The sequence below is a fragment of the Anolis carolinensis genome, chromosome 3 (genome assembly GCF_035594765.1).
Source record: "Anolis carolinensis isolate JA03-04 chromosome 3, rAnoCar3.1.pri, whole genome shotgun sequence".
Taxonomy (NCBI): domain Eukaryota; kingdom Metazoa; phylum Chordata; class Lepidosauria; order Squamata; family Dactyloidae; genus Anolis; species Anolis carolinensis.
In genome coordinates this window covers 243,016,343-243,022,594 of record NC_085843.1, presented here as the reverse complement: position 1 = coordinate 243,022,594, position 6,252 = coordinate 243,016,343, and positions in this window count along the sequence as shown.

Here is a 6,252-nt window from a genome sequence, read left to right as displayed (position 1 = left end):
AATAGAGTCTCGCATATCCAACCTTCATTTATACAACATTCTGTATTATCCAACTCAGTCTGCCTTTTAGTAGTCAATGTTTTTGTAGTCAATGTTTTCAATAACTTGCAATGTTTTGTACAAAGTTACACATTGTAGACTGCAATAAAGAATTCCAGCCTGTGTTTGAAGCAATACATTGTGGTATCATGATCCATGTACTGGACTGCAGAACCTTGGACAAGCCACTCTCTCCCAGTTTAAAGAGAAGACAGTGGCAAAACTATGAAAAAGATCCTGCCAAGAAAGTACTAAATTAGAATCCTAATATGTCAGAGCTGACCTGAAAATAGAAAACATTTTAAAATTTAGGTGTCAATATTCAGTGCTACCATAAGGGGGCACACAAATTATATTTTCCAGACAATAGAATGATTTGACTGCTGAATTCTATGCTCTCTGCTAGATACCGAGTTTGGAGAATTGTTCATAAAATACACAAGAGATTTTACCACGTAATAGAAAGTGCATACTGCTGCAAAAAGGCATGCTGATTTCTAAACAATGAAAGGAACATGCCAAGGCTACATAACAGAGAAAGGAAGACATGGGCTGGGAAATGAGATTAGTATCATATAAAAAAGTGCATGGGGTTAGGGTCACTGACTAGGAAACCCTAGCAAAGGATTTAAAGATTAAAGATTTTTACATGAAGGGAAAAACTGGTCAGAAAAGGAGAAGACTTTAATCTTAAAGGTGTGAAAGTTACTCAGCAAAAACTGCAGAAGCACAACCAACACAAAAGATAAAGAGTAAAATCTAATGAGACAAAGTTTTTTAAGACATTAAATACCTGTATCGAGATAGATATATATATATATATATATATATATATATATATATATATATATATATATATATATGATAGATAGATAGATAGATAGATAGATAGATAGATAGATAGATAGATAGATAGATAGATAGATAGCATGGAAGGACCAGGTACATCCAGCAATAATCTGGATAATCTGAATAATTTGGAAATAAATTCAGAAACAGATTGGCCAAATGATCCCGAGGGATCTTGTTAGAATTACAAATACTTTGTTTCACAATTATGCAAACAAATTGTCCCATTTCTGGAGCAACTAGTGGCAGACCAAATGGAGAGAAATACTTAAAGAGTAAGTCTCTGATCCATCTGGAAACCAATATAGATTGCAGGAAAGGACCCTCTAGTCCATGAGTCAAACTCAAGGTCCACAGGCTGAATTCAGCCCTGTATGTCATTTTATGTTGCTCTCCTGATGCTGGACTACAACTCCTGTATTCCACATCATTAGATATCATTACTAGAGCTGATGGGAGTTGTGATACAGTAACATCTGGAAGGCTGCCATTTGTTCTGTTTAGGCAGAATGTTGAAATTTGAATTTAGCTACAAGGCTTGTGGATATGATGCCCTTTACCCTTTCCCCAACTGCAGAACCACAAGTGATGTTTGGTTACAATTCCTATTATCCCCAGTCTTCTTGGCAAATAATAAAAAGTGATGGGTGTTGTGATTCAATAACATATGGAGCCCCAAATTTGGTAAAAACTACTAAAGAGCACTGACCACTATATAAAATTATAGTTGGCCCTCTGTCTCCATAGATTATCTGTCTATGGAGTCAATTTCCCTTTGAAGGCAACCATGAGGTTGATGTGGCCCTCACTGAACATGACTGTGAAACCCCTGGGGAAAGAGCTTGCTGTTGCTATCCCAATATTCCAAAAGTTACCATAAGTTTCCATTTAGATATTTTTAGGATGAAGAAACCTGGTTTCTGGAAGGATCTGAACTTAGTTTGGTTTGGCTTTTTGTTTTTAACTGAGCTATAAACATACCAACACACTGTGCAAAAACATGGCAATCATTACAAGGTTTCCAAAAATAATCTCAGGTCTACTTCATTTTCCCCAGACCTCTTGGGAGCTGAACTGGATGCTTCCAGATAAAAAGGAGATAGAGGCATACATAGATATATAAAACCTAATTGAGGAAAAGCATATGTTAATTGCAGGTCTTAAAAAGACTGCTCTACTGTAAGTTCAATAAAAATGGAAGTTTTACTATTTGCATTTCCTTTCTGGCTGTTATTATTTGTTTCATTCAGGATGATTACAGAAAATAATTATGTTGTAGAGAGGAAGGGATGCTTAAAATTATCCGCATCAGGTGTCAAATACACCACGGAGCAACTGAGGCCTCACAATCTCTTTGGCACTTGCCTGCATTTCACTTGTTTGTAGTCACAGTCTCCCACTCCTTAATTATATAATGAGGAATCTTAGCTTAACTTCCTCATCCCTTTCTTTCAGGAAAGAAGGTTAAGCCAAGATATTCTCACATATCTGAACGATGTTGTGAAAGTTTAGGTGCTGTGTGTGGTGGTCCCAACAGATGCACCTATTCATACAGAAAAAAGTAACCCCTGTTTTTAATTGGTTTTTTTATTTGTTTTTGATAATACATTATATAATGTTACATAAGACACAGGGTTTCTTTTTGTTGCCATGGAATTAGAAAGCAAGTTACCTGCAGTTACCTTGTGAATGCACCTCATGTAGAAGAGAAAATGTCAGCAAGTGTCGCTGAAACCAGGTAGCAGACGACGTCTGTTGGAATTCCCTTTTCCAAGAAACTATTAAAAGTGCAGGTGCTATCTCTAGATTTCATTCTTCCGTCCTTAAATCTAGTACCACTAGTGGAAAGATCCTGGGTCCAGTCTTTCCACTCAGGTTGAAACCAGCGCCTTAATATTAACTGTGTTGGGACAGGATGTGTAGAAAGTGAGTCACATAAGGCCTGATACCCCATTTTACAGTTACTTAACATTAACCCACCCTCCCTCAAGGAAATTGAAACTCCAGGATGCCTTCCATTAACTTTTCTGAAATATTTTTTCACCCAAACTGCCATAGACACATCTCAGTGTTGTTTTTGCCTGTCACTAATCCTCTAACCTCAGAGGGAAAGCATAAAAAATGCTGTATAATGGAATCAAAAGTGACATGAGGTCAGTTCCAATCTTATCAGAAGTGATGATGTGGCCTATGAAGTGGAAATGGTCCTCAAGCCCTTTGCAACTGCTTATTTTTGAATTGAGGTTAGGTTTTGTTTGTATGTTGGAATGCACATTACTTTTTTTCCAAGCATAATTCAAATGCAATTTCATGGACTTTTCCTGGGCACTATATGGAAAATAACATTGTCATTGTGATGTTGTTTACTGGCCCCTTTGCCATCCAGGTTTGCCACATTTTCCAGTTTTTAACTGGATGGAGGATGGTGACAGCAGCAAGCACAGCTATGAAAGATCTTGCTGACCGGTAGGTTGACAGTTGAAGCTGCAGGTGGGGTCAGCTCCCTCCGTCAGCCTAGCTTCTGCCTACCTAGCAGTTTGGAAACAGGAATGTGAGTAGATAAATAGGTACCGCTTTAGTGTGGAGGTAAAAGGCGCCTCTTAAAAACATGCTGGCAGTTCGATCGACAGGCTCCTCAGTGTGGAAGAACGGAACAACAGCACCTCCCCATGGCCGAGTTGAGCACAGCCTCCAGATGCCAGAAATGAAAGAGGGCAGCCTGCCTCTGTTTATGTACTGTCTGTCTTTGTCAATTGTATAATGGCATTGAATGTTTGCCATATATGTGCCTTTAATCCGCTCTGAGTCCCCTCGGGGAGAAAGAGCGGAATATAAATAAAGTATATTAACAACAAAGGAAAAGAGGATAGAGAAGAGTACAGAAAGAGAAGAGGGAGAAAGGATTGGATGGAGACGAGGGAGAAAAGGTTAGACTGAGGAACAAATCAGAAGAGTGGACAGAAGGAACAACAAAGGGAGTAAATGTAGAGTGGATGGATAGGACAAGTGATATAATAGAAGGTACAAATCGCTAGAAAAGGGCGGAAAGAAGAAAGCAGGGATATCGCAAGAATTAGAGTGCATCTGCATTCAAGAAATAATAGTTTGACACCACTTGAACTGCCATGGCTCAATGCTAAGAAATCATGGTAGTGGTAGTTTTAAAAGTCTTTAGCCTTCTCTGCCAAAGAATGCTGGTGTCTCACCAAACTACAAATCCCAGGATTTCATGGCATTGAGGCATGGCAGTTCAAGTGGTGTCAAACTGCATTAATTCTACAGTAGCGATGATACAAGAATTTGGAATGATAATATTGAGAAAGAAAGCAGAGCTAAGCCCTTGGAGAAAAGTAGGGAAGAATGGATCGTATCAGTTAATTAATTTTAAGTGTTTTACCCTGGATGGATTGTCATTTTTCCAGTGTGGTGAGTGGAATGATTCTGGCTTTTGCAAACAAATTCAGTGCAATAAGCATAGGTATCTCTCATGTGTGTATAACTGTAGCAATTTTAACTTTCCATATTTGATTTCAGTGGATGAGTAAAACATTATATTTTCCAATTTTCTTTACAGTTTCTCTTCATGAAGAACAAGGAGAGTGAGAATCAGACACAGGAATTTTCATTTTTGGTCTCATGAGGATGTTAGTTAATTTTAACTTAAGTATTATAGATGCTTCCCCTTTCATTAACATTCCTATCATTTGGCTTCATGAGTCCATTTTCACCTGAGAAATGTTGGAGGCTATGCGAGTGTGAACAACTGATCACTAGCTTATGAGATAAACTAAGTACATTCCCTGAGGAAAAAACCTTCCTGATCTCCCTTGGATGGTGATAGCTATTTCTAGAAACAAAAAAATACAAAGCCCTTCTTTTTCCACTTAACATGGATCAGCAACATCTTTATATAGTTATTTTTGTGTGCAATTCTGATTTTTGGATTCTTATAGCTCCTCGGTCATGTTTTGATCCTCCTGGTTTCTAAGCCTCTGCTCCCTTGGCTTGTCTCCGAAAAAAATAGGAATGAAATGAACTAATTAATTCTTTGCTTTCCAGACACCACTTATAAAACCCAAACTCATGTATTCTAATGATGCTAAAATGGCTTGTGTAGTTGCTGTGGAAACATACTACCTTCCCACTCTCCATGCAAACTTGTCCCTTGGTTGTATTGGAACGAGACTTTCCATAATTTACCAATCTTAAAAGAGACATTTCCAAAAGACAGAATAGCAGAAGTACGTGTGGTGTGTACATCAATGTGAAATGTCTTATAACATACACAGGCTATTTCTGTGCTATACAGCCAGCTATATATTAGTGAGAGATATGAAACTGGCCCTAGATTATGATTGGGAAACTACATAGAGGACAGGGGCCATTCACCACCTTCAGCACTCACCTGGCTGGCCACACCAACAAGTTTCAGCACACTCAAATTATGGGACGTCCTTTCTGGTTGCCATTTTGGGAGGGTTTCTGGGACATTTCCCTCTCTGGCTATGCAGGATTAGGAGAGAAATTCCTGCATTTTCAGACACTTTTGGCCTGCTTGAAGGCAAATATGGTCCTCCAAACAATGAAAAATTCAGCCTCCAGCCTCACCAAAGGGCACACTTAGGGGCCCCAAGAGGCAGCAGCCTTTAAGGAAAGGAATGCAATCAAACCTCCACATTCACTTGGGTTTGGAGCACAGGACCCCTGTGAAAGTGAAACACTAAAAAAAATATTTCTTTTTTTTCACCTGAGAGAACACCTCTCTAAGAATTTCTAGGTCCTCCAACATGACTCTGTGGTCAACCTTGCTAAAAGTTGGCTGTAGAATAACACTGGAGGAAATAGAGATTCTTAAAGAAAGCATTTTAATCCATGAATATTCAAATTCACAAATGTAGAGGACTAACTATCATAGCCAAGTATGATTGTCTTCTAAGGGATTGTCTGGGTGGTGGATCCATAAGTGACTGGAAAGACCTATTCTGTATCCACGTGGTCTTTTATGTGATTTCAGTTCCGCTAAAACTGCAGTTTTGGGGCCTGGAGAGCCAAGCTTCCAAAGGGAGAGATAAGATACAGATGGGTTGAAGGCAAAATCAGAGGCATTTATTCACCTTGGCCAAGATGGATGCCAGTGGAGTATGAGCTCCAAAGACTGACATATCTCAATGTGAACATGCAGAAATATGTATAGCACTGCAAAACAAAGGCACGTTACTGTGCAAACTCTGGATTGGTCCAAAAAGTAGCTGGCTAGGATCTGCTCCCTGGTTGCTCTGGGGCTTCATCTGACGTCATCACTGGTTGGCTCCAGTCATGGCAGGAAACTGTCATTGGATTATTTATTTATTAACTGTCTTTGGA